This window comes from Haliotis rubra, unplaced genomic scaffold (genome assembly GCF_003918875.1).
Source record: "Haliotis rubra isolate DU_JTF1 unplaced genomic scaffold, ASM391887v1 Scf218, whole genome shotgun sequence".
Lineage (NCBI taxonomy): Eukaryota > Metazoa > Mollusca > Gastropoda > Lepetellida > Haliotidae > Haliotis > Haliotis rubra.
The window spans coordinates 259,502-282,693 of NW_025766203.1; the positions used below are offsets into that span (position 1 = coordinate 259,502).

General features: G+C 38.9%; 1 protein-coding gene and 1 long non-coding RNA gene across 7 annotated transcripts in view; both read left to right on the forward strand.

The window, feature by feature from the left end:
• LOC124277081 (von Willebrand factor D and EGF domain-containing protein-like) overlaps positions 1-23,192 on the forward strand; it is a 174,675-nt gene that overhangs the window by 129,359 nt on the left and 22,124 nt on the right. For 3 of the 6 annotated variants that reach the window (XM_046712726.1, XM_046712729.1, XM_046712730.1), the window contains exon 1: positions 12,606-12,702. The exons of 1 other annotated variant lie outside the window; for it this stretch is intronic. The gene's annotated coding sequence lies outside the window, so the exon portion shown is untranslated. Of the gene's footprint in view, positions 1-12,605; positions 12,703-20,587; positions 20,688-23,192 lie in introns of those variants that run through there. 2 more of the 6 variants (XM_046712731.1, XM_046712727.1) reach the window with 2 other exon arrangements.
• LOC124277086 lies at positions 4,236-11,156 on the forward strand. The gene is made up of 3 exons (XR_006898743.1): positions 4,236-4,633; positions 9,162-9,164; positions 11,146-11,156. It is a non-coding gene; the product is annotated as an uncharacterized LOC124277086 (long non-coding RNA).

Genomic DNA, 23,192 nt, shown 5'->3' on the forward strand with positions numbered 1-23,192 from the left:
TTAGAAATTATTAAATTGTATAATGAGCTTGCTACTGGCCAATGCGACATCGTCCTCTGTTGGTTACCCAGCCACGTTGGCATTTCTGGGAATACAATGGCTGATCTTGCTGCTAAGGCAGCACTCAATAAATCTGTGACACCACTTCTTATTCCATACTCTGATTACAAAGCTAGCATTAGAACTTACATCCGTGATCTGATGCAAAAGAAGTGGGACACCCAAGAAGGTATTAACAAATTACATGAAATAAAACCCTATATTGGTTACACCTACTTGGGTTGTCAGTCCAGATTTGAAGAGGTCATCATGCGACGATGTCGCATTGGCCATACAAGGTATACTCATGAATATTTGTTAAAAGGCGAAGATCCTCCGTTTTGCATCCCTTTGTGATGAAAGAATCACGGTCAAGCATGTCCTGCTTGACTCTGTTGAATATTCCATCCCAAGGGATAACTATTTCAAATCACGAACCATGAAGGATCTTTTAATAATGTAATTTAATTATTGCATTTTAAAAAGAATTAGATTTGTTGAATGATTTGTAGCTGAAACAAATGATATTTTTTGAACATGGTAGTATAAATTAGCAACTGCAATTGTTAGTGGCTGTATCCTCGAAGGGGTTAAAGTAGTGTAAAATTATTGTCCTCCTGAGAGGATACGTAAGTCCCAAAACTTTCAAAGTTAAATTTGTGCTTACGCAATTTTTTAAACGTAGTATATTTGTTCCTTTACAATTCGGCTAAACTTTCCTACAATCGCCAGCGGCTGAGGGGATGCTATAAATCCAGCTAGGGTCCATGCACGTAGCACAGGTACTGTAAGTCCCCGTGGTCCCTAGTATAGTGATATACCTTCAGTTGTTGGCGATCTATAGCCTATTTTATATTGGGTTGTCCCCTACATAAAAAACATTTAATCTGATGATAACTATAATGTCAGAATTCGATTTTACAGGATAAAATACATTATTTGATATTGTTGGATCTCTATTACTGGTAAATATAAATAACAAAGCATACAACTTTATGAGTGACAACTTGTTGGCAATCTATAGCCGGTTTTTATATTGTATTGTCATTTAAAAGTAACATATTTTAGATTTAATTACTAGTTTTACATGTATATATGTGATATTCTAGTTGTTTTACTGTCCTTCGTCGGCAGGTTTTTAATATATATATTCCATTTCAATGTCCAATGTTCTCGTCACAATATGGCTGAAATATTGCCGATGTGACGTTAACTAGTAACTCACTCACTCACTCACTCATATTTCCAAAATTGGAAATGTCTTGTAAACATCATCTTTCCAAAATTGGATATGTCTTGGAAACATCATCTTTCCAAGACATTACCAAGCTTGTAAATATCGACTTCTTTCCAGTGATTACACCCCTTCCCCGGGTAAAAACACCGCGAGTTCACCTTCGTGGTTTTAGGCCTAGCCACAACGGTTTTACTCGTCAATCAATTAGACTAACGTTCATCTATATGCATACAGAAGTGAAATATGAGACCCGCTCCGTATCGTTGCAAATACGTGCTTCTGGGAAAAGCCGAGACCTGTGACAAGAAATGCAGGACCGAGTACTTCGGGATACATGATATCTATCAGAAAGGGTGTCATGAACTACACGTGTTCGGTATGCGGTACTGGAGTGAAATGTCATTATGGTTTGTGCAAAACCAAAGGAGCGGATATGGTCCGAAACCAACTTATTTATGATAAGAAAAAAAGATTACCTCAACGAACGTAACAGACTACTCAGAATAAAAGTATGGAAAAAGATAGAAAGATAGAAGGTTGATAAATTAACCAAATGTCCCTGGCCGCCACAATCCCCTTTGGAAAAATTATCGAAAGATTGATGATGTTGCGCAACTTCTCCCTAGGGGATTGCGTCGGCTACCATCCTCTCACCTTGAGAGTGCCCTACCCAGAGAGACCCTTCTCAGGATCCCCTGATGTGCTCTTGATTCCTTACTTCGGGTTTGAATCGATAGGTGCAAGGAATCCACAGAGGCATCGGTGGGATACGAAGTACAATTGCAGAGCTGTGCAACTCCACATCATAAGCCCGCACCACTCAACCAATTGCGCAGCCAGGATAATGATAGCCAAGTGCTCTAGTCTATCCTGTGTTCTCACAGTCAGGTAGTCTAAAATACACTGGGTCAAGTTGTCTTAAGCTACAGAATGTCTAAGTTGCCGCAGGAACCCCATCCTAATACTACTGGACTGGTATTGTCCTGCTGGAAGATCATTCCTAAGCATTCTGCTAGAGAAACGGTATGACGACTGGTTTAACAATGTGTTCTCTGTACCTGAAACTCGTTAAATTTCCATTGATGACAAGCAAAGGTGTACCTCTAGCACTCGTTATCTCACCCCAAGCGATCACTCCACCGCCGCAAAACAGCCGGCCTGAACGATAAAGTTCCTAACTTAACGCTCACCACGTCGCCGGTAAACTCGAGTTTGGCTATCAGGGCGGTGCAAAGGGAATCAGGACTCGTCAGTGAAGAGAACATATCTCCACTCACGCGCTCTCCATTGCAGATGTTGTCTGCACCACTGAAGTCGTTGACGTTGGTGACGTAATGTCAAACTTTGTCGTGTGACAGGACGTCAAGCATGCATCCCGTGTGCAGCCAGACGCCGGCTAATGGTCCTTGGTGATATCCTGTTGACACCAGGAACTGTTTGGGCTGTCAATGAGGCTGGTTGGAATCTTTGACAGAGATGGTCGGATCGAATCCAACGATCGTTGCGTGGCGTGGCTACAGGTGGACGGCCACTTCGTGGACGGTCTGCACCAACAGCGTTTTGTCTCCATAAGCGGCACATGCGGTTCCTGTGAATGTTAAACTGCTGTGCGCTGGGTGTTCCGGTTTCATGCATTCCAGTGGCTTGCCATCTTCTATTTTCAATTAGCTGTGGTATAGTGAAATGTCAGCAGATTATTTCAAATTTGTGTTTTTCTGACCCGTCGTCGACTAAACAATGACTTGGGTGACAATGAATTGAGGTTTAGAGCCACACTACAGGGCACGTTTTATACCATTTTGAAAGCTTTTTGAAAGCACGAAGACAGCATGGAAATCAAAAACTACTGACAAGGCCCTGTTTTGGTTATGGGTCATCAGTGCTGTTGGTGGCATTGTGTCACTGTCTAAGATGTTCTATCGTTCGTACGCTCCAACTGAAGTCACTAGTAATGACTCGAGCACATTGACCAGCGTCAAGACGTTCAATGGCTTTGTTGTCGCTGATCTCACGTCGTGAACGACTGCCATTCAAAACGGCAATTTATGCATGCATGATGCATGTGCATCTCAATTTCAATGTTGTGTTTGTGCGAACTCTTCCCTTTGCACAACTTCAAATAATACTTTATTGTGTAAAACAGACTATACGACCACGATTAATTGTTTTCCTCAATCTTGACTTCCCGTGTATATTTAAAAAATAGGTTCAAATACTCCACTGATACTTTAAATGTCATCTCCAATATTACGACGATTCTTTTGCCTTTCAGTATCGTTGTTTTATTGTCCTTGGCGACAGATTTTATAAACATAATTATAGTGTATTTATTGTTTTAGTCACGATATGGCTGAAATATTGCCAAAGTGACTTAAAATTTTAACTCACTCACTCACACGTTTTGCCCCTAGCTGCATTCGTCAGATCGAGAGATCGGTGGAGTCAGCGTCATGGTGTGGGGTGGGATATCCAGTATACAAATATCTGATTTAGTGGTGGTTCAGGGAAATTGATAACAAATCGGTACATCAACGAAGTGCTTGCACGTCGCATGCTTCCTATTATGGACCGACGGAGGGAGTTGTTCCAGCATGACAACGCTACTTCACATACAGCACGCGTTACGGTCCACTACCTTGCCAATTCTAACGTCAGTGTCTTGCCATTGCAGTTCCGATCACCAGATCTAAATCCGATAGAACACCTATGGGATGACCTCGATCGATGTGTACGTCAACGTCTAAACTCATCTCTCAGACACTACACAACTGGCCATTGCATTGCAGGATGAATGGGGAAGAATTCCGCCAGAGACGGTGCCGAGAAGTAATTGCTGCCAATGGTCGCCATACAAAGTACTGACGCCATGTTGTGGACTCAAATACACAGAAAACACAACAAAAATAAAGGCTGCTGTTGTTTTGGTGAACTCTTTCTCTATAGACGTGTGAATTTTCACCAAAATATTTGCTCTTAAAACTACCGCAATAAATGACTTTTAACAATAGTCTTGTCGCACTGATGACTATGTTTTCAATTTTGCTATTGTTTGAAAATGACATTTTTATAGGAAAAAGTAATTACGCGAAATCAATTATTTTAGATCATTCAAATTCAGTTCAGCCATGTGTCAAAGTGTTAATTAGGAATAATGAATCATCATCAGGAATTAAAAAAATGACAAATAACGTTCATAATATGCTTGTAGAAACAGCATGAGCTCTATTACGCATATACCTTACTTGGTTGTAGACGCCTGTACACCCTGCACAAATTTTGAATCCAAACTTGATGTCTCATTTTATAGGGACAGTCGCACTTCGTCATACACAGGCACATCAACAAGGGGAATTCCCGGTTAGGTCCCATACTGCCCACAGTAAAAGACTGTAAAATCAGTAAAAGACTGTAAAACTTATCAGTTTTTTCATGATATATACATGTCTCCATGTAAGGACTGAGAATTCTCAGAATGAATAAAGATGACTTACAACCAACACTTATCGTTTTTAAACTTCTGTAGGCAGAGTGGGAAGAAACCATAGAACAGGTCAGTTCATTAATCAACTTACTGGTCAAGTTCATTTTAGAAGGTAGAACAAGTCAGGTCGGTGTATTCCCAGTAACTTCACTTCCTGATCACTGGATATTGTTTTAACCCGTAGACAGCTTGGAACTGTAGGCAGTATGGGAATTCACCGAATTCCCGAGATTTTGTAAACATGAAGCGTGCTGGAGGCTGATTGGCGAGGCTGACGGCCACTTATGCATTATATAAAGGCTATAGTGTTGCGTCCGGCTTCGTCATTCAGTTACCTATTGTTGCGTGCGAAATATGATTTTTTTTACATCATTGGGAAATGAATTTGCGTATGTCACAGCGACCGATTATCAAGATTTATTATCACTGGCAGCTCGTTGTTCGTCTCTGCCACCAGGAAGTGCTTTCAAAGTTGAGACATTGACTTTTTTACATTTTAGAGATGACTAAATCTTTGGAAGCGGCCCCGCGAAATCTTCGAAACTCCACATTACCTATGGAACTGAAACCATAAATATTGTAGATACATACGATTACCTTGGAATTAAATTCCATAGGAATGGGCGATTTGTCCAAGCAATTAAATCACTCACGGAAAGCGCCACCAAAGCAATGTATTGCCTTTTAAAGAAATCCAGGAATGTTAATTTACCTTTAGATTGCCTTTTCGATGCATTTGATGTTATGGTTGTTCAAATTCTATTGTATGGCTCAGAAATATGGGGACACGAGAACTTAGAAATAATAGAAAGATTTCACTTAAAATTTCTGAAATTAGCATCCGGTTTGAGACATAGCACCCCAAATTATATGCTTTTATGTGAATTTGGAAGAGAGCCTCTGAGTATTAAAATCTATAAGCGATTTATTTCACATTGGCATAAATTAGCCTCTGAGAACACATATTGGAAGCCATCCCAGATTATATATAACCGTGTTAACCACATCTGTGACAATACAAATAAAGTTCCATGGCTACGTTTTGTGAAACATATCCTTGATAACTGCGGTCTGTCCTACGTGTTTCTAAATCCGTCTGTATGCTCGACGCCCTGGCTTGTCTCAATGGTTGAAAACACCTATAGAGCCCAGTTTTTCCAAATTGGAAGTCAAATGTTGATTCAAGTTCCAAGGGGATTATTATAAATATTTCAAAACCCAACCAATCCTAGAAAAATATCTTCTGCTTCCAAAAAATATATACTACCCAATTTTGAAGTTTAGAACATCTAACCATAAATTACCAATTGAGACAGGCCGATGGTTGGGCATTCCACGTGAAGACAGACAATGTCCACTTTGTGTATTAAACGCTGTTGGAGACGAGTTTCACTACTTATGTAGATGTGAAGTTATTCTCCAACTGCGACGTCAGTCTCTGAACACTAAATACCTAGAATTTCCAAAATTTTCCATCTTTAAGAAACTCTTGTCTACTACCAGCATAAGCGACCTTAAAGGCCTTTCTAAATTACTGAATCATGTATTTAATGCATTTAAGAAATGAAATATTGTAATTATCTTATATCTTTCTATCGTGTAAGCTGCTATCTTGTATATTATGTAAAAGTATATACGTTTATCTCATGTACCGCCGTTGGCGGTTTGTAGAGAAAGAACAAAGAGTTTGAGTTAATTTTAGCAGGGTAGAACAAGTCAGATCGGTGTATTCCCAGTAAATTCACTTCCTGATCACTGGACCGTACCATGTAGTTTTAACCTGTAGGCAGTTTGGAACTGTAGGCAGTATGGGAATACACCGAATTCCCGAGGTTTGTGTAAACATGAAGCATGCTGAGGCTGATTGGCGAGGCTGACGGCCACGTATATAAAGGCTATAGTGTTGCGTCCGGCTTCGTGATTCAGTTACCTATTGTTGCGTGCGAAATATGATTTTTACATCATTGGGAAATGAATTTGCGTATGTCACAGCGACCGATTATCAAGATTTATTATCACTGGCAGCTCGTTGTTCGTCTCTGCCACCAGGAAGTGCTTTCAAAGTTGAGACATTGACTTTTTTACATTTTAGAGATGACTAAACAAATAAATCACAGTCTTGGAAATCGGAGAATTATTGAAAACCGGTTGAACATGTTTAAAAGGTCAGTCTCTTGGGTGGATTATATTGCAACACTTTTACAAACATTGATGCTAATAGACAATTTCCATGGAGTAAGAAGCCACACAAACGTTTATTAAAACCGCCCTATGGTACCAACCCGGTCATCAAATCAACGTGCAGACATTCAGTTTCATTTCACCAGTACATAGAAAACTAATTCACATGTAATATGTTATATATGTGAAAATTACAATGGAAATTAAACATCTACAGCTAATACATGTGTTTGTTTCAGTCTCGGTATTATTGGTATCAGTGAGTAGGTATGGACACAGTTTATAGGAATATCACAGCAGGGGACACCAGAAATGGATTTTACATATTGTACACAGTTTATCCTTGTTTCAAATTGTTGTATCACTTGTTTGATAACGGTGTTAGTACCTACACCGAAACGTCGCACTCATTGCAATAAAGAAGTTGACTATCCATAGAACTTAGTTTTCCTTCATCTTCACAACTTCTAAAATGCCTCTCAAAGAAATACATAGCACTAACAGGCAATGCACCGAGTTTGACAATTAAAACTGTGAGGTAAACTGAAAGTGCATGATTGTGATTGGTTATCGTAACATGAACTGTCCAATCGTAAGTAGTTTAACATAATTATCTTAAACACCTCAAACTGACGACAAGAGAACCTGTCTGATATTATGGAAATATTTACTCTTAGGGGTAAAAATATCTATCAGACCACCGGACAGAGCTACTTTTGACATTTGACCGCCCGAGAGGAAAATAGACCGTTCGGACTGTCGGGCCGGCGGGAATTTAAAACGCTGCTGTAATGGCAGCCAAAATAGTGGCATCACCGCATCCCTTTTACATTTAAAGTAGGTTTGGATTGGTCGTTGGTTAACGCCGCACAATAGAGGTTGAAGAATAATCCATTTTGGTTTCATGGCGTCATCACGCAAGTTGACCTTTGTGTGAACATAATTTGGACAGTGAGAATGGGCCAATAATCCCCTTCCGACCCAGGTCATGGGGTTGGAGTCATCTAAATTCCCCTAATATGCATTTTCCCACAACAACAATCGCCAAACTCATACAGGTATACATTTGAAATCATAACAACAATGTGTGATAATGTCATAATTCAAAATAGAGGATATTACTCTCACAGACCTCTGGATACAACAACTCAGCAGTATTCCAGCTATATGGCGGCGGTCTGTAAATAATCGAGTCTGGACAAGACAATCCAGTGATCAATGTCATGAGCATCGATCTTCGCAACTTGAATACAATGACACGTGTCAACCAAGTCAGCGAGTCTGACCACACTTAAAGTAGGATTTGCTGACGCCGTCGGTTCCAAATGAATTCCCGTGCTTCAAATACTCAATAACATCCGGAAATTGTCCAACACATGATGTTTATCTCCTAACTGACTCACTCACTAATACCGACAAACACGCGTATTACCTATAGATGTTTGTAAACATGATAGTGTCAGTAGTGTAGGTACTGAGTATAGAGATAACAACTATTTTCCCTTTTTATCGACTAAAGTGTAGAATGAGACTGAATGTTTTATCATGATCCGACAAACCAGTGACTGAAAGAATGAGCAGCAAAGATCAACGCCATATACACATGCTCGCATGCAATCAGGAAGGAAATTACGCACCTGAGATTTGTATTGTTCTGCTTTCATTTGTAATTTGTTTATGTAAACAAAATCAAATTGGTCGCATGAGCGTTGACGGTTCATATCATCATCAGTTTGCTGATATCTTCTGGCCAATCGGCATATAGTCGGATGTTGGGAAGTCCCCATATTTGCTTATCAACAACGAAATCAATTGATTTGCCAAGTTATCGATCTGTGAGTACAGTTTACTAAGACGAACTGCACGTGATACCCGCCTTTAATCGTTACTCGTGCATATCTTACATCGCTAAATGGGGCACCGGAATGTTCAAAATAATCATACAGACACGCATACTTATGATATGAATGTGACTGTGTTGAATTCTCCATCATAAAGGGATATATATTTTAATGTCAAAACAGTAAAAGGACCATTTTAGTAATGTTAATTATCATTTAATCATTGATTTTTTAAAAGAGATAGATCTGTTAAATGAATTTTGATATATGTTTTGTAAATAGATAAGGTTTTATAATTGGTAGTTTAGATTATCAACTTCGATTGTTAGTGGCTGTACCCTCAAAGGGGGTTGAAGTATTGTAAAATTATTGTCCTCCTGAGAGGGTACGTAAGTCCCAACACATTTAGAGTAAATTTAGGCTTGCCACGTTTTTAATCGTAGAATATGTGTGCTTTTAATTTATGGCTAGATTTCTCTTCTGTCACCAATTTCTGAAGGGATGGGTGTAAATCCAACTAGGGTCCATGCAGGTAGCAAAAGTAATGTAAGTCCCCATGGTCCCTGGTACGGTGATCTACCTTCAGTTATTTGCGATTTATAGCCCATTTTACACTGTATTGTTTTTTTCCCCTATAGGTAAAACGTTTTTAGATTTATTTACTAGTTTTACATACATATCTGTGATATTCTAGTTGTTTTACTGTCCTTCGTCGGCAGGTTTTTATAATATACATATATTTCATTTCAATATTATATGTTCTCGTCACGATATGGCTGAAATATTGCCGATGTGATGTTAAATGTTAACTCACTCACTTACTTATGATATGAATGAATGGCTATATGGGTTAAAAGTCATAAATGCTGCAATAATTGTTTTCAAGGTTACATATCACTTACCACAGTGGCGTTAATGTAACCTCATGTAAACAAAACAAAGATGACATGGCTACGTTTTACGGTAAGAAACTGCAATGATTCCAAATCATGTGGACGAATACTACAGAGTGATTCCCCCTTAATTCCCGGACTCGAATAACAAGTTGAGTTGATCGTGCACCGAGCATTTTCTGTCAGCTCACTTTACTCTGAAAAAAAATCTGTATGTTTACTGAAGCTTACTGTAATCATATCCAAACCCTAATATATATGAAGGAAGTCCCATGAATCCACTTACTAAAATAAACTGCACAAATAACACAAAACCCGTGCATTCAAGATGCTGTATATGTCATGCTTCAATGGGAAACCCATTTAGTGCACAATACACCACGATATTTGATGTGGTGTGTGTCACAACTGGGCAGACAGACTTCCTGTTCTCTCAACAAGGAAGGTTGAACAGCTATTGAACAAAATAGGTAGAAAATAAACTCGCTTTCTCAACAGTAATAGACAGTCCCAGGTGCCTGTTCCCTCCACGGGGCAATTCTCAAAAGTCGGAAAGGTAGTTTATCTGGCTTTTGTCATACTAACTAGATCACTTCTCAAGGATCACTTCTGGAGGCCTGTCTCACTCACTAACCCCCCTCCCTTAAACCCCTTGGAGGTTTGCAGTCTAGTGTTTAAAGCTCTGTTTCGTCAGGTTACAAATACCAACTGAATATGGACTCGCAAATATACTGATGAACATTATTTGAGCAGGAGTTGGCGATGTTTATATTTTTGTGTCCAAACAGGTGATCATAACTTCTTTGAGGCATTTTGAGTGAGTGAGTGAGTGAGTTAAAATTTAAGGTCTCATCGGCAGTATTTCAGCCATATCGTGACTATGAAAGTTGTAAATTTGTAAATGTATACATGAAATAAAAGCAAACTTATATACTTACCTGCCTGCAAAAGAAAGTGCAGCAACTAGTCTATCGCAGATAGATATTTAAAACTAGTAATTAAATCTACAAAAGGGTTTTAAATATAGAGGACAATAAAGGATAAAAACAGGCTATAGATCGCCAAGAACTGAATGTAGATCACCATACTAGGGACCATGGCAACTTACAGGACCTTGCTACCTGCATGGACCCTAATTGGATTTACACCATCCCATGACATGGTTACTATTAGCATATATTTTCGCAAAATGCTGGAAATATTGACAAAACGCTACTTTCAGCGACTGTATATTCACTGTTGTGAATAATGGCGTCCTCCATCTGTGTCACTCGGATGCGATCGTGCGGAAAATATCGTTCGGAATCGTTCGAGTTTTCGAGGTAAAAGTTCAAACGGTATCTGCGAATGTTAACTTTCGCGATTTGTTAAGCTGTGTCCTGATTAGTGAATTCAAAAGGTTAGTCGACGCCACCTTCTACTAGGGTTTGTTAGACTCAGTATAGCAGTGTAACGAATAATACTGAGCCTAAGTTTACTTAGACTAGGGACTACCAGGATCGGCAAATCAGAAGACTACCAGCGCCACCTGTCACCGCTCAACAACTGGAACAATGTACCCTACAGGAATGGCAACGGATCACGCCTAACGCCATCATCAATGCGTCGACGCGTTGTGGCGAGTATTGAAGCCAGTGGTGGCCACACTCACTATCGATTCATTTGATGACATTTTGCAGAAAAAAAACCCCCACCTTGTTGCTTTGTGTAAACGTCCAGACTATGATACCATGTGTCTTTCGGTGTAAGTCAAACTTCTCTTTCGACTTTGTATGAAATGAAATTGTGTACATTTGCTGTAGAATTGAATATCTATTGAAATTAAACAGAGGTTCATTTATGTATGCTTTTCTTTTCTTTTCAAGTTTAGACAAACACACTGCATACTTTCTTTGGAGCACAAGCTTATTTTATGAAAAGTGTTGTTGTGCTTGATAAAAGCTCATGTGAAAATAAATACCTTAAGTGGCTGACTTGTTAACAACAGGGCCGAACGTGGTACCCGGTTTGATTACATGCTTTTGAGTGAGTGAGTGAGTTTAGTTTTATATTCCAGTATATGGCGGCAGATGCTTTTGAGAAGGCCTAACCTTGCGTTGAAAATGTCCAAGTGAAGTGATAATACTGCCTGATTGCATGTTGGTTGATCCTTTGACCGGGTTAATTCCAGCCTGTGGTTCCAGCAAACGTTTGTGTGAGCCTTCCTCTATGGAAATTGTCTATTTGTATTATTATTAGTAAAAGAGGCACAAAATATTCGTTAACAAATCCACCAAACTAACTTACAATCAAAACATAACAATAAACAAAACAAGTACTAACTTTAACAATACAAAAAACAAAACATAAACTTTAACAAAACAGGTACCAACTAAAACCATCCCGTAGTTCATCTGGCAAATTTCCGAATTCAAAATTCATACAATTTTAAGTTTCCAACCCTAACGCTTTTCGTCAAATTCAACTGAAAGTTGGTCCCGTGTTACACGCGTGGTAGACGCATGTGTGTCTCGTTGCACACACGTGTGACACGAGACTCAAACACATTGCACACCCGTGTGACACGAGTCTTAAACGCGTTGCACACCCGTGTCCAATGCGTGTTACACGCGTTTTGAACGCGTTCAAGGGGAATGAATTTTTAGGCAGTAGTGTAAGCATGTTAAACTGGTTTTGAACGATTCCCCGATATCTAAGGCTGTGATGGATTAGTTTAGTCATCTCTATTATGGCAAAGGTTATGTACCTACTTTGTAAGAACTTCCTGGTGGCAAAGATGGCCAACCAGCGTGTGTGTATTGCAACAATTGTGTACATTATAGATCACTGAGGCGCGAAGCCACACGTTATACTGAAGCTTCTATACAAATAGCTGTCAGCCTCGCCCATCAGCCTCAATATGAAACAAGTCTATGTAAACCTCGGGAATTCCCCTATGGATGGTTGATTGCCTGTGTATGACGTAGTGAGAGTGTCCCCATAAAGTTTGGATTCAGAAGTTGTGCGGGGTGTACAGGCGTCTACAACCAGGTAAGCTTTATGTATAATAGAACTTCCTTCGATCATACAAGCGTATCCCAGCGGGCAAATCAACGTTGTTTCAACGTTGAGAATAGGTTGGTCCTCAAGGTTGAAATTAGGTTGAAAATAGGTTGTATATGAAACTTTTTAGACGTAGATATCCGACGTGGAATCAACGTTGAAAATAGGTTGTATATGAAACTTTTTAGACGTAGATATCCGACGTGGAATCAACGTTGAAGTTTTACATATCATTAACGCTGAACATGGATTGTTCCGTGGTTGTGTATGGGAGTTTTTTTATATTTAGAAATCTAACGTAAACACGTGAAAATTCAACCAAGGTTACAATTGTATTCCGCATTCCTGTAAATAGACTCGCAATTCAGATTTAAACTACACTAAAGTAGCACTAAACTCATGCATCCAGTTAAAATACCCAAAAAGCTACCTGCAATAAACAGCGAACAGAAAATTACAGTAAAAATATTTACCCCATAAAATACTTGGTTAAAATTCCACATTCAATATAATGTTCATTAAGTTTTATGTCAGTTGGAAGTATAATTCCAGTAAGAAGGAAAGAGTATTCCAAATTAAAAAAAACTATTTACTGTTGTATTTTTATCTTGAAAAGAAGGAAATCGTCCCGAGAAGATATTTTGCCTTAATTTCAGCTATTACATAGACCCCTAAATAAATACAATGCAATTACTTTCACCATGAAAGGAATCTAAGATGACCATGAACTTTACCTGAAGACAGCACATAAAACAAGTCACTTTTCATGAAATCTTTATTAACACACACACGGAGAGAAATTGTTTACTTTAGACTAAATTTAAAGCATAATGTGAAACATCATACATGACATAGTCTGTAGGTGATCTCTGTTGTGCTAATATCACAATATCATCTGCATATAGCATTAAACTGACATTTACGCCACCAATTTCAATACCACAGTTCAGATCTTTCAACACAATTACAACTCCAAAAACACAATTATTAGCTTGTCGTCTTTCTGCCACTCCCAGCCCTGACGGTGGATACTTCAGAAAGTTTCCTAACTCTTTCTTGAAATTTGCTTCGGATGCATTCCCATCCTGAGATAGGACACATTCTGAAATATTTATATTTAAATACATGTATATGGAAGAAATAGTGTCTTTAATTGATTAAAGTATTTGTTTAATCAATCACTTGAAAGGTTCATTTCACTGCTGTGACTTGGCATGTGGCATATGAACAGCATCCATACAAAATATGAGGAAAAGTACTTTTATAGTGTAAACAATTTATATATTTAACTAAAGGAATGGAGTCTTCTTGAAACATTTTCAAAGAAAATCCTCAATTGCAAGTTGATTATTCAATTAGACTATGAATTAGAATGAATTAGACGATGCTTTACTGTCATATATTATTTGCTATGGTCATGATGAAAATGCTAACAAAGAGCATTTGGTAATTAACATACCAGAGATGACTGAAAACAATCTTGTATTCTTAAAAGAAAACTTGCTGTTTCACCCATCAACATTCATTCTTGACATCAAATTGTTTGACATTGTCCTGCAAAACAATGGAAGTTTGTTGTTATTCTGTCAGATTTAGTTTTTAGAGATTCCCGTAAATGATTATTTTAAATTAAATAGGTGTTGTACTGATGTAGCAATTTTGCTAACAGGAGTCATAAATTGTAACAAAAGCAGTTTTGTACATTACAGGATGACAAAACAAATTGGGTGGTAATGAAAGAGCATTATCATCTTTCTCTTAATCTTTGTGATGGCGATACTGGCAAACAAGTGAAATGTTAAAAACTTGTTACCTTAGCATTGCTCCTTTCATGTTATCCACAAAATTGATGCCACCCAATCTTCCATTGAAGATAAATCTTATTTTTCATAATTAAATGTTCCTTTCTAAATTACTTCTTTTATATGTAACATTTTAACCATTAAGAGATATAGATCATCACATCCCTTCAAAACCAGTGTAAGAATGAAAGTCTATGGGTGCAGTTTTGTTAATTGTCCCATCAAAGAATCATTAGTGAAGTTACACATTTTGTAAATAAATAAAATTTCAAGTAAATTATATACAATTTCACCCTTCACAAAGACTTGCACAAGACATATTGATGTGAATTTTTGTTGCATGATCTGAGGAAGATTTCCTTTCGCCATTCTCCATTCCACACACACACACACACACACACACACACATACACACACACAAATTAATATACATATGCTGACAGGGTTCAATGCACAATTTACTAAAAGATCTAATCAAACGAACAAATTTTTATGATAATGTGATGTAATATAAAATGTTGTTAGATTCTATTTGATTTTGTATAGCTGCCCTTATATAGATGTATTCATTGATTATTTAAAGATGTATATTTGCAAAATCCAAATCAGGTGATGTGTACGAAAGGAAATCTTATTCGATTATATAATGAAATGCCAAATATATGCATGCAATAATATTGAAAAATAACAAAACAAGTTCATGGAAAACATGGGCTTCCACGAAATTGAGAAACACGTACGTGACATACCGGTAATCTTATGAGATAAACATCAGCCCAAATTCGGAGTTTCCTGCTACATTAACATGTTAGATTTAAACAACATTCTTAGGTTTTCATTATACATGAAGGACATACTTACCAAATAAACACCAGCATGCCGTGAAGCTGTTGAAAATAAAACGATATTGCGTTGAAATTCGCCCAAGTGAAACGCCGAACTATAAATAGTACTGTCGGAAATAGAAAAACTCTGTTTTTAGGCTGTTACTCTGTATCCCCAAAATTTACACAATTGCAAATAGCATATGTCGAAATAACCCACTGCGGCCTAACTGGGCGTTCAGTGGGATGCGTAATACGATATCCAGAAAAGCATGTTTACTCGTAAAATCGGGCAAAACTTTGAAAAAAAACTAAAAAGCTGCTGAAAAGAATAGATCAGACTATAGATAGCAATTAGGTCGCTCAGCCAGGTATGACGACGGACCGTCGACTCACCTGGCATGAAATGCATATTCTGCCTACAGACACAAGGGGTCATCTCAAAGAGATATTTTGTGCTTTTTCATGTGTGTTGACTATGCCTCATCTATTGATTAACATCTAACGTGTCTTTCTTTCATATAGTTTTATATAGTTTATGTTGAGATATGTAAAAGAGTATGATACCCGAAAACCATAGAAACGCATCGTAGTATATAGGTGGCATGACCACCCGAAGATCGACAGGACTGGATATTATTTGTAAATTGTTATGACGTGCCATGTACCTCCCCAGTATAATTGCCCTAAAGGATTATCTTATCTTAGCTGATATCTCTATCCCCAAGCCCGACCCCATGTTTTGCTTTTGAGACGACCCCATCCTATCTGTTTCTTTTTATAGTGACAGTGAGACTGCATGGTAGCTACATCCTTAATAGTTTCGGCATAAAAGTTATTATTTTTACGTCAGCTATCGTTTATAATGAATCTAAGTCTAATTTCAAATTGGGCATTTAAAAAGTGTCCTTTGTAATACAATATCGTCGCACACTAATTTGCATAAAGCCATGGTCTGTTCCAAATAAGTCTTTTTGGACCCATTGCTCATTTCTGCACTAATTTCCCTTCAGTAAAGTCCCTTTTCTCCGTTTCCTATCTCTCTACCACTGAGACTGTAGTTAGGCCGAACTTAGATTAACAGATATTTCACACTTTCACATATCAACTACATAAATTGTAGAGATAAATGAGAAAATACAGTTTTTTTCTATTTCCGACAGTACTTTTTTTTTAACAACGATCAACTGTCTTTGTGAGCGCGATTATTGTGCGCATGTCCGGATATGACCAAACGAGGCGATCGGTAGGTCAACATCTGGCATGTGTTTGAAAGCAAATTGTCGGAAATTATAAAATTTTGACAGTTTTGTGGGAAAATATCAAATTTAAAGCATTTCGGATAAATGATGACTTTATACCTAAAATCATTTATTTTTTCATTTTCAATTACGATTTACGTAACATTTCATTCCGATCGATGCACAATCAAACAATATGTTAGATTTATATCTAGAACTAGGTCGATCTGGATCTTTTATCAAATTAATGTTCAGAAATGATAGATGCTAAGTTGGATACCTATTACCAATATATATTATGTATCAAATTTACCAAGGAAACAATAAGTTGACATTTTGTTAGTTTCTTACGTTGAAACAACGTTGACAACGTATATTCCTCGTGTTCACGGTCAAGCATGTCCTGCTTGTATGTCCATTGATTTTTCCATCACAAGGGATAAATATTTCAATGTCCAAACAATTAAGGATCATTTTTATAATGTTAATTTTCATTTAATATTTATTTTAAAAAGAAATAGAACTACTAGATAAATTTTGAATAATATGTTTTGTAAGTAGATGAGTGGTATTTTATAAATGGTAGTTTAGATTATACAACTGAGATTGTTAGTGGCTGTATCCTCAAAGGGGGTTAAATTATCGTAAAACCATTGTCCTCCTGAGAGGGTACGTAAGATCCAAAACTTTCAAAGTACATTCAAACTTACCAACCTTTTTTACAACGAGGTATTTTTATGGTTTTATTTTGGGCTAAATTGTCCTACAATCGCCAGCTGCTAATGGGTGGTGTAAATCCAGCTAGGGTCCATGCAAGTAGCAAAAGCATTGTAAGTCCCCATGGTAAGTCCCTGGTATGGTGACCTACCTTCAGTTGTTGGCGATCTATAGCCCATTTTTATATTGCGTTGTCACTAAACAGTTTACTATTTTATATGCTCCCTAACTAGTTTTAAATAAAATGTGATGTACTAGTTGTTGTACTGTCCTTTGACGACAGGATTTTATAACCTTTAAATACATTTCATACCTTTTTATTGCTGTATAAGGTTCTCTCGTCACGATATGGCTGAAATATTGCCGATGTTCCGATAAATTTTAACTCACTCACTCACTCCTCGTGATGTTGGTCAGCATGAACGCCGACGGTTCTTGACGTCATTAAGTTTACTGATATCTTCTGGCCAATCAGCATATAGTCGATAGATGTTGAGAAGGCCTCACATTTGCTTATCCACTACGAAATCAATTGATTTTTCAAATGACCGATCTGTGAGAACAGTTTACTGAAACTTGATGCTCGTTGCATAGCTTATATCAATGAACCCGTTAAGATCCGGGTTAGAATTGATCTTCAGTAACCCATGCTTCTAAGAAGCGACTAACAGGATCGGGTTGTCAGACTCGCTGACTTGGTTGAAACATGCCATCGCATCCCAATTGCAAAGATCGATGCTCATGATGTTGATCACTGGATTGTATGTCCAGACTCGATTATTTAGAACCGAAGCTATAAACCTGCGATATTGCTGAGTTTGGTGTAAAACTAAAGTCACAGACTTATTTATATTAATAAATGGGGCACTCGAATAACCATACAAACACGCATCATAATGATATGAATGAATGGCTATGTGGGTTAAAAGTCATAAATGTTGCGATAATTGTTTCCAGGGTTACATATCACTTACCGCAGTGGCATTAATGTAACCTCCTGTAAACAAAAATAAAGATGACATGGTTACATTTTACTTGAAGAAACTGCAATGGATCCAAATCATGTGGACAGATAACACAGAGTGATTCCCCTTTAATTCCCCCACTCGAATAACAAGTTCAGTTGATCTTGACAAAATTTTCTATCAGCTTAACACGGTGATTACCGCCACGAGTATACTCGTAGTGTCAATGTTGGCCCAGTTTGCCACTACGAATTATCTCATAGCTACATCAGTGGTGTTATAAAACAAGTTTCACACGTTGGCAAACCGGCACAAGAAGCAATTGTCTCCTGGCGGTAACAAAGAACGCAAGGAGACGTTTGTATCTTGTGCCTGTTTGCCAACATTTGAAACTTGTTTTAAAATACCACTGATGCAGCTACGAGATAACTCGTAGTGGCAAATTCGGCCAGAATTGATGCTACGAGTATCCTCCTGAGAGGCAGTCAACATGTTAAGTGCCGCTGAAATCATCTATGTATGTGTATATATTTACAGAAGCTCACTGTAAATCGTATTAAAAAAATATGAAGGAAGTCCCATGAATACACTAGTATGCGAAATTAATCTTGTATGCGCACCATATCACAAAAAGTCGAATTTCATATGCTGTGTATGTCATGCTTCATTAGGAAATCCATCTAGTGCACAATACACCCGATGGTTGAATTGATGTGTGTCACAACTGGGCTGGCAAACTTCCTCTTCTCTCAACAAGGAAGAGTGAATGGTTATTCAGCACCTGACCTAGAAAATGAACCCCCTTTATCAACTGACATAGATAGTCCCTAGAGTCACTCAAAAGTCAGAAAGGTAGTTACTGAAAAGCACGTCTGGATGCCTGTCTCACAACCAGCGATCTGTTGACCGAGTTAATACCTTCTTTATCATTCGCTCTTATTGACCATCTTAAGAGGTTTCTCGTAAAATGTAACATTTTGTTTGTATGTTATTCCCCATGGTCCCTAGTATGGTGATCTACCTTCAGTTGTTGGCAATCTATAGCCTGGTTTACATTGTATTGTCATTTCTAGTTAACAAGTGTTAGATTTAACCTCATGGAATATCACTGAAGGAAAAACTGTGACGTACCTCGAATACATGAAATACTAACACGTGAAAATCTGGGTTAGAATTGATCTTCAGTAACCCATGCTCGTCGTAAGAGGCGACTCATCGGGTGGCCAGGCTCGCTGACTTGGTTGACACATGTCATCGTATCCTAATTGAGTAAGTCGATGTTCATGCTGTGATCACTGGATTGTCTGGTCCAGACTCGATTATTTACAGACCGACACCATATAGCTGGAATATTGCTGAATGCGGCGTAAAACCAAACTCACTCACTACAGGAAATACTTCGACGAAATCAAGTACATACTGGTAGTACTGTGAAGAATCCTAGAGTATGCTGGTAATACGGACGGTGTGCCAGTCTTATGGTTAGATTCCCCAGATGTGTGTAGCAAGCCATTTTTTTGCGTGTAACCACGACAGGTTGCAAAGTTTTATATTAGATAACATTGAGGGCTTGCCCAACCTTTTTAGCAACAATCATGAGTAAGCCCGGGCCTTTTTGACAATGGTAGCCATGCCCCTGCTGTGATATTGCTAAAAGCAGCGTAAAAGCCCACTCACTAATACCAATAACACTGAGAAACAAAGACATGTATTGGCTGTAGATGTTTAATTTCCATGGTAATCGTCACATATATAACATATTACATGTGAATTAGTTTTTTCTCCTCTGAGCATAATTTTAGAGTATATACTGCGTATAGAGCGTGTAACTATTTTCCATCGGCTAAATGAAACTGAATGTCTGCAAGGTGATCTGTTGACCGGGTTGGTACCATCGGCCGTTTCTAATAAACTTTTGTGTGGCGTCTTGCTCAATGGAAATTGTCTATTAGTATCATTGTTTGTAATAGTGGCTCAAAATAATCCACCAAGGAGACTGGTACAAACATGTAAAACTGGTTTTCAATAATTCTCCGATTTCTAAGGCTGGGATGTTTTGGTTCAGTCATCTCTAAAAATGCATAAAGTCCAGAACTTCCTGGTAGCAAAGACAAACAACAAGCTGTCAGTGAGAATAACTCCTTATTTTAGGTCACTGTGACATCCGCAACGTCATTTCCCCACACTTAAAGATGTAAAAAAGCATATTTCGCGGGCAATAATAGGTAACTGAATCGCGAAACACATGCAACACTATAGCCTCCATATAAGTGACTGTCAGCCTCGCCAATCAGCCTCAGTATACTACAGGTTTACACAAACCTCGGGAATTCCCCTAGTCGATGTGACTGTGTATGACGTAGTGAGAGTGTCCCTATAAAACGAGACATCAATGGGGCGGGGTGTACAGGTGTCTACAACCAGGTAAGGTATCAGTGTAAGAGAACTTTTGCTGATTCTACAAGCATATGAACGTTATTTGTCAATTTTCGTATTCCTGATGATGATTCATTATTCCTAATTAGCACTTTGAATCTTCGCTGAACTGAATTCGAATGATCTAAAATCATTCGTGTAATTTCTTTTTCCTTTAAAAATGTCATTTTTAAAAGATCGCAAAACTGAAAGATGTAGTCATCAGTGCAACAAGACTTGTACAAAAACCGCATATGCCACTTTTAGAAGAATTTATTGCGTTAGTTTAAGAGCAATTATTCAATGGTAAAAAGGTGAACATTCACACGTCTATAGACAAAGTGTTCGCCAACACAACAACAGCCTTTATTGTTGTGTTTCTGTTTACTTGAGTCCACATGATGTCGTCAAAGTCAGTACTTTGTATGGCCACAATTGGCAGCAATTACTCCTGGGCACCATCTCGGCACAAACTGGATAACTTGACGACGTCGCTCTTGCGGAATTCTTCCCCATTCTTCCTGCAATGTCTGAGGCGTGTTTTGAGGTTGACATACACATCGATCGAGTTCATCCCACAGGTGTTTTATCGGATTTAGATCTGCTGATCGGGAATGCTATGGCAAGACATTGACGTTAGAATTTAGAATTGGCAAGGTAGCAGAACTTGACGCGTGCTGTATTTGAAGTAGCGTTGTAATGCTTGAACAACCTCCTCTGTCGATCCATAATCGGAAGCATGTGACGTGTGAAGACTTTGTTGATGTACCGATTTGCTATCAAATTTCCCTTAACCACCACTTAATCAGATCTTTGTGTGCTGGACATCTCACCCCACATCATGACACTGTACCGGCCGAATCTGTCGACCTGTCGAATGCAATTAGGGGCAAAATCGTTCTTTTCTCCGACTGTAAAAACGCTGTCTTCCATCTCGCCGTTGAAGAAGAAATCGTGATTTATCACTGAACCTGACTCGCCTCCAGTTTCTAAGGTTCCACTTCCGGCCACACCACCGCAAGCGACTGCACCGATGGAAGTCTCTCAAAGCAGGGGCGAAAACTGGCCTTCTTGGTCGAATCCCCACATCATGCAATCGATTCCTGACAGTTTGGTCGGAAATTCTTCTCAAACCAGGGTGTGTTATGCAGTCATTCCACGGCTGTGGCAAGACATTGACGCAAGTGAGCAACCGGATGCAGTGGTCCTGGGCTTGGGTGGTAACTCTTTGACGGTCTCTTCTCGGGCGCTCTAGGGCCAAAGATTCCAACCAGCCACACTGACAGCCCGAACAGTTCCTGGTGTCAACAGGATATCGCCAAGGACCATTCGCCAGTATCTAGCTGCACACGGGATGCGTGCTAGACGTCCTGCCTCACGACAAATTTTGACATTACATCACCAACGTCTACGACTGCAGTGGTGCAGACAACATATGCGGTGGAGAGTCCGTTAGTGGAGACATGTTCTCTTCACTGACGAGTCCAGATTCCTCTTGCACCGCGCTGATAGCCGAACCCGAGTTTATCGGCGATGTTAGGAACTCTGTCGTTGAGGCCGACCGTTTTGGAGGAGGTGGAGCTATGGTTTGGGGTGGGATAACGAGTGCTGGACGTACACCATTACTTCTCATCAATGGGAATTTAATGGGTCTCAGGTTCAGAGAACATATTGTTAAACCAGTCGTCATACCGTGTCTCCAGCAGATTGTACAGGAATGATCTTCCAGCAGGACAACACCAGACCCCAGGCGCAATATTGTGCAGACACTTGTAAACAATGCAGAGGAGCTTAAAGGCAATACGAGATGCAATAGGATTTTAAAGAAACAATGCGAGCTGTTGTATTCTGAACTTTTTTGCAGTTTAAAAAGCTGAGCTTTGTTGAGACCTACAAGCAGTCCATTACAGTAATCTAATCAGCTTTAGAGTGGTTTAAATCATACCTGTCCGATAGAAGTCAGTGCGTAATCATTGACTAGTTGTCATCTGACCCATCATATCATACGTGTGGGGTTCCACAAGGATCCGTCTTAGGACCGGTTCTTTTCACCTTGTATATAAAGGAGCTTGGAAGTGTCGTGGAAGGACATCACTATGCTGATGACTCTCAAGTCTACAGATCCATGGAGTCAAGGCCACTTCAGGCGCACAGGGCTTTGAGTGAATTGAGCACTTGTTGTGAAGACATCAAGGTGTGGATGCATTACAACAAACTAAAACTGAATAGTGACAGGACGGAATGCATTGTCCTGGGGCCACAGAAAAGGAGATCACAGTGTGGTCTTACATATTTTAGGTTTGATAATACAAACATCCAAATCGCTGACAAGGTCAAAGACCTTGGTGTGATTATCGACTCAGATGTGTCACTGGATGATCACGTTTCCCATCTAGTCCAGAGCTGCTTTGCTCAGTTGCGTACTATTGGACATATCCGACCATATCTCACCACCGAATCTGCCACCACTCTTGTCCTATCTCTTGTTATGAGCAGGATTGATTACTGTAACTC